Here is a 12282-nt window from a genome sequence, read left to right as displayed (position 1 = left end):
AAGAAGTTCTCTAAACCAAAAAGAAACGCTAACAGAAGGAACCTCAGGAAAGAACAGTTAGCAAAAATATGGGCATGTACAACAGGTTTTCTTACTACTGGGTTTTCTAAAGTATGCCTGCAAGTTGAAACAAAAATTATAATATAGTCTGATGCAGTTTTTAAAATTAGTATATTATAAACAGGTGAGTAACAGACTGGTTCCAAATAGGGAAAGGAGTACAACAAGGCTGTATATTGTCACCCTGCTTATTTAACTTATATGCAGGGTACATCATGAGAAACACTGGGCTGGATGAAGCACAAGCTGGAATCAAGATTGTCGGGAGAAATATCAGTAACCTCAGATATGCAGATGACACCACCCTTATGGCAGAAAGCGAAGAACTAAAGAGCCTCTTGTTGAAAGTGAAAGAGGAGAGTGAAAAATTGGCTTAAAACTCAACATTCAGAAACCTAAGATCATGGCATCCAGTCCGATCACTTCATGGCAAATAGATGGGGAAACAGTGGAAACAGTGGCTGACTTTATTTTTTGGGGTTCCAAAATCACTGCAGATGGTAACTGCAGACATGAAATTAAAAGACGCTTGGCTGCTTGGAAGCAAAGTTATGACCAACCTAGACAGCATATTAAAAAGCAGAGACATTACTTTGCCAACAAAGGAACATCTTGTCAAAGCTATGATTTTTCCAGTACTCATGTGTGGATGTGAGAGTTGGCTATAAAGAAAGCTGAGTGCCGAAGAACTGATGCTTTTGAACTGTGGTGTTGGAGAAGACTCTTGAGAGTCCCTTGGACTGCAAGGAGATCCAACCAGTCCATCCTAAAGGAAATCAGTCCTCAATACTCATGGGAAGGACTGATGCTGAAGCTGAAACTCCAGTACTTTGGTCATCTGATACAAAGAACTGACTCATTTGAAAAGACCCTGATGCTGGGAAAGATTGAAGGCAGGAGGAGGAGGGGACGACAGAGGATGAGATGGTTGGATGCCATCACCGACTCAATGGACATGGGTTTGAGTAAGCTCCGGGAATTGGTGATGGACAGGAAGGCCTGGTGTGCTGCAGTCCATGGGGTTGCAAAGAGTCGGACACGACTGAGTGACTAAACTGACCTGAAACAGGGAAGAGTAAAGGGACATAAAGGTTTTTACACTTCACTCAAACTGGTAGAATGACAATACCAGTCACTGTGGCAGTAGATGAAAAAGGTAACAGTACTTGTAGAATTTTAATTCTGTAGGTGTTCCCACAAGTACTATTACCATCTCCATTATATTATGAGGAAACAAAAGCTCAAAGTTGAGAAAATACTAGCAACATATTTTACTTAGTAAGATACAGATACTACTAAGTGGAGAATATGAGACTCAATTCCACAGTCATCTGGTTCCAACTGCTTATTTATTTATTCATTCATTTTGCATTAAAAAGAGGTTCCTGGGATTAAAACTTCAAAAACACAAAAAAATTTTTTTACATTAATATCTAACCAGAAATTTAGCATTTCCCTCAATAAACCACAGTAGCAGTATCTGTGACTCTCTTCAATAGAAATCACAGATATTTCATGTAACAGCTATTACAGATAAGTAAGAAAAGCATTTACACTCAACATGCATTAAAAAGACTTGTTTTTAATATTTTGATAATTATATTTCAAGGCAATCTCAATCTCTTGAATTATAATTCAAGGCAATTTCAAGGCAATTGGTTTCTTTTATAAACCAATGTGGTATACATTTAAGAAAACAGTATTCTGAGGAGTCCAAAGGCATCGCCAGAATCCTAGGAGTCCTTCGTACAAAAAAAAAAAAAAAGGGTAAAAGAGTCCTTGCATGTAGAACATTTTCCAAATTCTATTACAAACATCTTAATGAACCACAACTTCCACTTGTCTCTAGAATGGTAAGAATGGCTCTTCTTATGAGAAGACACCAGAAAACCAGTAAAATTAAACCATGCTAGAAGCAAAACACTTTTTCAAGTTTCCAAAAATCAATATAAGAGTCCAGTTCTTACATGACATTCAGAATTCATCCAAAATCACCAAGAGACCCTCCAATTTACAACATGAGTTAATTCATAGGTAACACTCTCAAAAGGAGATCATTCAAATCTCTAAACTCCAGAACAAGAGCATTTATTTCACCTTCCCCAACCTCCCAATTCTTACCCACTCTACCACACCCACTTCCTCTTAAGCACATATTACAAATATATAAATCTAAAGATGCCCCTAATCATCACGTTTTCAATCAATTTCTTTATTGAGGGAATTATCAACATCTAAGTGTACATACTTTTACACTGAAGAACACAGAATTCCTTTTCTCTCTCATCTTACCTCTCCAAAAAGCAGAAGTACCCAAAATAAAGGCAATGCTTTCATATGAACAGCCATCAACAGCACTTTTTCTAATCCTATAATCATCCAAACTTGAAAATATGATTCCTTTTCATTCACAAGGCCAAATGGGAAGCACATTTTTTAAAATAAATGTTCCTGCTCCCCCAAATTATCAGTTTCTGATGCAAATAGTCCAGGAATTACCCATTTTATAAATCAGCAAATTTCATAAGCAAAAATGCTAGCAGAATAGCACACATCACAGATCTAGCATATAATACTCTAGATTTTCTTTTAATCCTTACTCACACCTACCTAAAACCACATTATGTGAGCCTTCATTTTTTTGTATCTACTAATAGCTTAAGAATTTTATTCTGGGAAAAGTTAAAGGTATCAGTTCTTCATACAGGAAATTCAAGGCAAAATGAATCATCAGTTCCTGTAACCACTGAGATGAAATCAGATACTATGCTTTGGAGAAACCTTTAGCAACTGGGTATAGTAATTTTAAAAGCAAATCACAACACATACACTTATACATACACATTCACACAAAACAGTTTTGCTCACAATCTCAATTATCAACTTTTTAACATAATTAGAATCGCAAAGTTTTATTTATTGTTAGAATAGACAGGTGGAAAAAAACAGTTTCCCACCCTGAAGGAAAACCCCCAAAGAACACACTTGTGTCTTGTCAACCAAGTCATGATACCTAGAACATCAAATGAAAGGTTCAAAGTTTCCATCTGAACACATACTTAAGTCAATTTAGAGCACATTCTTGTTTTTAAGTAACTATACAATATCTCAGAAAATATTATAAAGAAAAATATTAAGACTATGTATACTTAATCCCCAACTTAGGAGATAAAACATCAGCAGTATGATTGCAGACTCTCATACGTACCTCCACAGTCACATTCCACGCCCCGCCCCCAGCCAAAAAGGAATCAATACCCAAATTTGGTGCTTGCCATTTTTATATAAGTGATACTTGTTAACATAGATACCTCAGTCTTCTGAAGCTATGTGTTCGACAGAGGGTTCCAATACAAGTCTCCAGCCCCACACTAGCTTTTATCAGTGCCATCATCAGATTCATACTAGTAACAATCACAGAACAGAATTCCATTTACTAAATGAGTATGGATCACTCTTTTCAGTTTCCTCTAGTAAGTGTTGGCATTTTTGTTCCAATTTAATATTCCTAGTTCTGTAGAAATACAACTATATTTTAGGAGTCAGGAAAACCATCTTAAATCCCAGCTTCACTGCTTCCCTGCTATATAGAACCTTAAGCAAATCACTTGTTCCTAAGCCTCCATTTCCTTTATTTTCCTCCATGGAAATAATGATGACCATGACAATGTCATATTGCCTTGCAATCATAAAGGGTTGATGCTACTATAAAAGGAAATCATGTATTGGGTTGACCAAAAAGTTTGTTCAGGTTTTCCTACCCAACAAACTTTCTGGCCAAACCAATATGTAAAAGTTCTCTGAAAACTAAAAAGTTACACAAATGTAAAACATCACAAAAGGTAAATGCTAGTTATGATAAAAAAAAAAATTAAGGAAGAATTATTTTTTAAAATTAAAGTGTAGCCAATTATTTTAATAATTCACAAGATAGTTCAATTTTTAAGTACTGTAGGAAAAATATTAGACTAACACCTGACTCAATCTGTTTATAGCACAATAACTTCTACAACTAAATAATTTGTTCTAAATTTCACAGTGAATAAAGATTCTCATTTCTTTAGAAATCATGATATAATAACTAGAAACTGTAAAACCCTCAAAAAGGAATTATACATAAATCATGTTTTTAAAAGTAATAAACCCTATTGTACTAATTTTTTTTTCCCTTCTTCTTCTCTTTTGTATGAAGTAATTCAGAAAACTTCTTCTCTTTTGTATGAAGTAATTCAGAAAACGCCAAGAATTAAAACAGATTTAATTCTTGACTGTTACGGGAATAAGTCTCCCACTTCCACCCTCAAGCCACCAAAAAAAGAATACCACTTTGTCTTTCAGTTTGGGAAGAGACATTATCGAGGTGTGAAAAATATCATGGCCAATCCAAAGCAATGAGACATTTATATGTTATACAGGAAGAAGTACGAAAACAATTTTTTAGAAACTTTAGGGTGGAAAAGGTCAAACAGGATATAACAATCTAACTTTCTAAAACTTGAAACTCGTATTTTAGAATCTGAAAGGATCTCAAATATAATTTGTTTCAGTCACTTCGTTTTATGGATGAAAAAAATCAACATGAAGAAAGTGTAGATCCTTCTAAAGAATAAGGAAAATGTAGTAACTGAGGCTTTTTGCCCCTAAAGAAAATATGAGTACAAGTGTTCCTTGAAAAGATTTAAAAAAGCACTCGTCACAAAACACAAACTGAAGACAGCAAGTTTAGTAAGAAAGAAAGAAACAAGGAAGGGAGAAAGGTCATTCAAGAAAGACATAGACACATAACCCCAAAAGCTCAGAAATAACTAGTATTAACCTGGCCGCAGGATCTCTACCCATCACAAGATATTAATTACAAAGAGAGCAGTAGTAATTTTTCAACAATTAACTAAGGAATCAGATTTCACATCAACGGTTATGGGGTAATGTTGCCTCCTAAATATGACGGACTGAAGAAACACCTTTCCTTTACAGTATTTATGCCAAAACTATGCAATTTGATTCTAATGATAAGAAAACAACAGACAACCCAAAAGGGAGTGAAAGTGAAGTTGCTCAGTCGTCTCCGACTCCCTGCAACCCCATGGACTGTAGCCTACCAGGTTCCTCTGTCCATGGGATTTCCCAGGCAAGAATACTGGAGTGGGTTGCCATTTCCTTCTCAAAGAGATCTTCCCCACCCAGGGATCGAACTCAGGTCTCCCGCATTGGAGGCAGACTCTTTACTGTCTGAGACATCAATTGTGGGATATTTTACAAGTAAATTTTAAGACTAAAAAGACATGAAAAATGCAACACGTGCAATCCTGGATTGGATCCTGAGGGGGGGAATTCTTTCTTGCATTTATAAAGGACATTATTGGAACTGCTGGTGAAGTTTCAATAATGTAAGTTAGATAATACTATTATAATATCCTGATTTTGATAACTGTACTAAGGTTACATAAAAGACTCTCTCTTTTTTGTTTTTTAGGAAACAAACATTAATGGGGCATTACTTCCATGATTTACACTCAACAGCTTCAGGGAAAAAATGCACAGGATACTATGGAAGCATATGGGAGGGGCACCTCTCCAATCTGGATATTCCCTCAGGAAAGGCTGGCATGAACCCTGAGTCACATCTAGAAAGATGACTGAGAATTAGATTAAAAAGGCCTACTTGGTAAAGGATACAGCAAGAGTTATGAATGCACACTTCACACAGATTGCACTGAGCGCGATCAGGCTGTTTCTCCCGTCATAAGGCACTGTGGAAAGCAGGAACTTCAAACAGGTGCTGGGCAGGCGTCGGGGGACGCCAAGTCAGGGGAGAGCAGCAACCAGAAGAGCATGTGTAGCAGTAATGGGAAACTGCTGACAGACAGACAGAAGAGACCAAAAAGGGAGGCAAACAGATACTATAAACAACGCTTCACTCCCTATTCAATCCCAGGTCTCCTGGGAAGCACAAACTTAGGAGGTTCATGCTTCATGAACCTGCCCAAAGAAAAACTTAAAAGACTTCATTATCAAGGTAATTCATTAAATAAAATATTATATTTGGGCAATGTGATAGGGCATAGAGGAGAGTGAAAAAGCTGGCTTAAAGGTTAACATTCAGAAAACTAGGATCATGGCATCCAGTCCCATCACTTCATGGCAAATAGATGGGGAAACAGTAGAAGATAGACTATTTTCTTGGGCTCCAAAATCACTGCAGATGGTGACTGCAGCCATGAAATTAAAAGACGCTTACTCCTTGGAAGGAAAGTAATGACCAACCTAGACAGCATATTAAAAAGCAGAGACATTACTTTGTCAACAAAGGTCCATCTAGTCAAGGCTATGGTTTTTCCAGTGGTCATGCATGGATGTGAGAGTTGGACAATAAAGAAAGCTGAGCGCCGAAGAATTGATGCTTTTGAACTGTGGTGTTGGAGAAGACTCTTGAGAGTCCCTTGGACCGCAAGGAGATCCAACCAGTCCCTCCTAAAGGAGATCAGTCCTGGGTGTTCATTGGAAGGACTGATGCTGAAGCTGAAACTCCAATACTTTGGCCACCTGATGTGAAGAGCTGACTCATCTGAAAAGACTCTGATGCTGGGAAAGATTGAGGGCAGGAGAAGAAGGGGACAACAGGGGATGAGATGGTTGGATGGCATCACTAACTCAATGGACATGGGTTTGAGTAAGCTCCGGGAATTGGTGATGGACAGGGAGGCCTGGTGTGCTGCGGTTCGTGGGGTCGCAAAGAGTGGGACACGACTGAGCGACTGAACCGAACTGAATAGGGCATAGTTCCCTTCTTGTTGTTGTCTAGTCACTAAGTCATATCCAGCTCGTTTGTGACCCCATGGACTACAGCCCACCAGGCTCCTCTGTCCATGGAATTTGCCAGCCAAGAATACTGGAGTGGACTGCCATTTCCTTCTCCTGGGGATCTTCCCCACCCAGGAATCAAACCCACATTTCCTGCACTGGCAGGCAGATTCTTTACTGCTGAGCAACCAGGGAAGCCCCCTTAGGGTCTTTGTAACCAAGGAAATATGACTTCAAGTCCCATCTCAGTCATTATTGTGGGATCTTGAGCAATTTAATTAACTTCTGAGCCTCAGTTTCCATATCTGCAAAAAAGAAACAATAAATTGTAAATATTAAAAACAATGCTTGTAAAGCTTTTAAGCATGGTATCAATATATATTGATGTTCAATATATATTAGTCATTATGATTCAAAACACTCGTTACAGGTCCTTGCTCCTTTACTAAAAAACAAAAACTTGAAACTCTTATTATTATAATTCAGATATCATTAAGTAAGATAGTAAAAATGAAGTGCAACCACCTGACTAAAAAAACAAATAGTCTACCTGTATTTATAGATTCTATACAATATATACAATATACAGGTTCTATACGAATTTCATAAACAAAAAAATCACAGCTTTTCATCTTATAATTCTATTGAAGCCTAATAACAGAAACAAAGGTTAGAAAAAAAATCAGAAGACGCCCATCTCATCATCCAAATACAACTACTAATTTGGGGACATTTTTAAGTTTGGTGACTTTTTCAATGTGTAACACAACTTGCATAAATATTTTACAACTCCAACTTTAATTCACAACAAAAAATTACAAGTAAGAGGTTTAAATCTGTCACTCATAATCTATTTTAGCATCATTCTAAATAAATAACTATTGATACACATAAAAGTAAAGTCATTGAAGTAATTATCAGGATCCATTTTAATGGAGTAAAAAAGTATAGAATATTACAAGGGGTTTCATTTTTAAAAAAAAAGGAATGTGGGGTATTTTGTGACAGGCCAGTAAGACAGCTGGAACAAAGCTGTTGGAGCAACAGCTGTGTACCGCGTACTGTTCATCTAAAACCACAAACTAAAGTAACCCATGTCAGACAACTTTATTTGGCTAATCAGCTCAGCCAATGGCTCCTTCCTGAAACTATCTGCTATAAGGAAATTAACTAAATACATAATTTGTAATATGAGGAAGGAGAAAAAAATAAAACAGCAGTGTGTCTTTAAAATGTAAAACTAAAAGAACCACACTCTTAACATTGTAACAGAAGACAACCTTTTCCATACTATTTTATCACCTGCTACAATTATGATCATAGAACCTTCATAATGGTAAGGAAATAATCCCAAGACCCAACATTTGATGATGTATAAATTACTAACATGCAAGCTCACCAGTTTCTTCTCCATTCTTAACTTTCAACTGAATGGAAAGTGCTTTTACCATAAAACACTGCAATGGTTATAAGAATTTTTAACTTTAAGTGACATAACAATTAAAAAGAGGCTAATTTAAACCAAGTTGTTGGCATGGACCATGGCGATATGTGAAAATAATTCATGCAGTACTCAAGTTACTATTATTATTCAAGTCATTGAATTATCACAGACTTATAACTTTGTTTTAAATTTTACCTTCATTTTTTGATTCCAACAACAATGAACCCTTCTCTAAATTCACTCCTTTCTCAGTTTAAGATACACACCTGTGCATGCTTGTGCACATGCATATACATGCATAAGGTGAATTTCCCTACCTTATTTAACTGACCTAACTTCAGAAGCAAGAGGCAAAAGAGACAAAAATCACAAATACTTACATATCTGTTCCACAAGATTTTTGAAACTTAGTTATATCTATCATAAATATTCCTTTGCAGTTTGACTCAACTCCTTGCTTACTGTTCTTTTCCTTTCAGCTAACAAATTGCTGACTCTTGTAATCTCAACCACATGTATCATTTAACCAAAGCATTAAGAGAAAACTCACCAGGAAACAAGACAAAAGTAATAAATCTTTAAGATCTTACTCTCAAGTTGTTTTACATTTCCTGAGTCAGAATTTCCAGAGAGAAATTAAAATAGGAAATCTTCTCAAGACAAAGATTATTTTCAATAAAACTGAATGCTATGGATCAACTACTAAAATTCTAAAGCTCAAATGTGTATATGTCACATGTAGTCTTTTAATTTCAGAGAAACTTTGAAACCCAAAATCGAAAACAGTTTATTTCTACAGCCTCTTTAGTGACCAGTGGTTACAAAACCATAATAAATACAACTCATCTTTCCTAATATCTCCTTTTTCCAACAATTTATTACATCCTGCTCAAGACCCAATATTTGCAACTAATAAATACTAATAAATATTCTGCTATATGCCTGGGTTTCCCTAGTGGCTCAGACAGTAAAGAATCCACCTGTAATGAGGGAGAACTGAGTTCAATCCTTGGACTGGGAAGATCCCCTGGAGGAGGGCATGGCAACCCAGTCCAGTAGTCTTGCCTGGAGAATCCCCAAGGACAGAGGAGCCTGGCGGGCTACAGTCCACTGGGTTGCAAAGAGTCAGACATGATACAGCGACTAAGCACACACATACATATGCCTACTTCTATGTAACAAAGTTATTCCTGGTCTATGACACTCTAAATATGAAAAATAAGATTTACAAATACAACCAACGGTCAGACGTTCAGGGAAAAATTCCAAATTTATAAAATTTCCCTACCAAAACACTTGTTTTCCTTGTGAACATTCCAGTGTTTATAGAGTTTAAAAGAATAATGCCAAAATGAATCAGACACAGAATGGTTATCTTATCTAACAGCCAGATAGTGGCTAAACCAAGATCTAAAGAAATGTCTTAACTGGCAAGGATTCTTTATATCAAACTGTCTGTTCTCAGATAAGCAGTAAGAATTTTTCCAGGTTCAGGACATCTTTTTTAAAAAAGAAAAAGTTGGCAGCTGCGTTGTTTAATCTCACAGATTACTAATGACTATGATGAAGACAATCACAAGGAATAAGTTTCTCAGAAACAACCTCTACATTTAAAAATGATCCCTGATTTTTCACTCTCAATGCAGGGGAAATAAAGTAATAGAAACAAAATTAAGCCTGCAAAAAAAAGGTTAAAAGCAAAGAGTATAAAAAGAATAAGGATCAAAACTAATTTACCTAGATCATTTCACAGATAACATAACCATGTCATACAATAAATGTGAATGGGGTGAATTCCACTAAGAGACAAGGACCTCAGGTTTGATTTTTAAGTATCACATTACATATTACTTTCTGGAGAAGGAAATGGCAACCTACTCCAGTATTCTTGCCAGCAAAATCCCACGGACAGAGAAGCCTGGTAGGCTACAGTCCGTGGGGGTCACAAAGAGTTGGACAGGACTGAGCAACTTTACTTTCACTTTCTTTGGAATGCAAAGAGATCAAACCAGTCCATCCTAAAGGAAATCAACCCTGAACATTCATTGGAAGGACTGATGCTGAAGCTGAAGCTCCAATGCTTTGGCCACCTGATGCAAAGAGTCAACTCACTGGAAAAGATTGAAAGCAAAAGATGCTGGGAAAGGCAAAAGGAGAAGGGGGGTGGCAGTGGATTAGATATGCGAAGTCGCTTTGGTCATGTCAGACTCTCTGCGACCCCATGGACTGTAGTCAGCCAGGCTCCTCTCTCCATGGGATTCTCAAGGCAAGAATATTTGAGCGGGCTGTCATTTCCTTGTTTAGGGATCTTCCCAACCCAGGGATCGAACCCATTTTCCTGCACTGCAAGTGGATTCGTTACCACTGAGCCACCATTAGATGGTTAGATAGGATAATCAACTCACTGGACATGAATCTGAGAAAACTCCAGGAGATAGTGAAGGACAGGGAATCCTGGCATGTTGCAGTCCTTGGGCTCACAAAGAGTCAGACATGACTTAGCAACTGAATAACAATCATAAAATGGCCACCAAAAAAACAGCAAATATAAATGAAATAAATGCATACAAACAAAAATCCAAAATGGCAACATTAATACTATAAGCTGACATTCAAAGTAAAACTTGGCACAAGACTGATACTATTTACTTATAAGAAAGATGTAATCATTATTAACACTTTATATACCAAATAATGACATCAAAATAAAGCAAAATTAGAAATGCAAGGAAAAAATTAAAACATAGTCTTCGTGGGAAATTTAATAAATGTATTTCAGAGTTTCACAGAATACTCAAGAAAAAAGGATACAGAAGATTTGAATAATACAATCAAGAAATTCTAGTTGAACAGATTTATGTAAAACCTTGCACCTTACAAGCTACAAATATTCTTCTCTCATGTTCTTGGAATATTTACAAAAATCAACGGCATGTTTGTCTTAATGTTCCAAAACAGGGAATTTACAGGTCACATTCTTTGACCATAGCCCAACAAAGCTAGGAATTTACAAAGAGAGCCACTCATTCCTTCCCCAAATTTAAATCACATCAAAATTAAGGGATAGGGAGCCTTGGTGGGCTGCCATCTGTGGGGTTGCAGAGAGTCGGACACGACTGAAGCGACTTAGCAGCAGCAGCAGCAGCAACCTGAAGTTAAAATTATCTAAGAATTCATAAAAAGCACAAGATTTCATTTCAAAAAACAATGCAAAATCAGTCTTATAATGCCTTTTCAAAAGTCATTAAGGATACTACAGACTTTATGATGATGGTAATATAAGAAACATTCTAGAAAACCTCTTACTAGGAATCTTTTAATACATTTAAAAATATAAATTATAGCAGAGTAACGTTACTTAAAGCAGTACTGTAAGAAATAAATAGCAATTATTCTCATTTTTTAAAGAAAGAAGGACTTCCCTGGTAGTCCAGTGGTTAAACATCTGACTGCCAATGTAGGAGACACAGGTTTGATCTCTGGTCCAGGAAGATTCCACATGCCATGGGGCAATTAAGCTCATGTGCCACAACTACGGAGCCTGCACTCCAGAACCTGTGCACGCCACAACGGCTGCAGCCGGCGAGCCTCGAGCCTGTGCTCCGCAGCTAAGAAGCCACCACAATGGGAAGGCTGTGCAGCACAACCAGAGAGCAGGCCCCACTGGGCACAGCTAGAGAAAGCCTTCATGCAGCAACACAGACCCAGAACAGCCAATAAAGAAATAAGAAAGGAGAAAGCATAAAAGAAGTTTATGTATGAAATACTGGGAAAAAATCTATACAGAATACAACACAAAATAAGCATATTTCCGGTTACATACACACATGCTGCCGCCCCTGGCCCCCCCCCCCCCCGCCACCCCACACACACACACACACACTGAAGCAAGCACCACAGCTTTTGAGTCTAGGCCGTACTGATTTCTGTACCTACAACAAGAAAAACCTTTGCCTTGATATGCATTTTACAACTTC

The 12282-nt window shown here is 37.1% G+C and overlaps 1 protein-coding gene across 3 annotated transcripts in view; it reads right to left on the bottom strand.

Annotated features, from left to right (window-relative positions):
- Positions 1-12282, bottom strand: part of RRAS2 (RAS related 2) — a 78294-nt gene that overhangs the window by 53712 nt on the left and 12300 nt on the right. The gene's annotated exons all lie outside the window — the stretch shown is intronic.

This window comes from Dama dama, chromosome 1 (genome assembly GCF_033118175.1).
Source record: "Dama dama isolate Ldn47 chromosome 1, ASM3311817v1, whole genome shotgun sequence".
NCBI lineage: Eukaryota > Metazoa > Chordata > Mammalia > Artiodactyla > Cervidae > Dama > Dama dama.
This window is presented reverse-complemented; position numbering and strand designations above follow the sequence as displayed.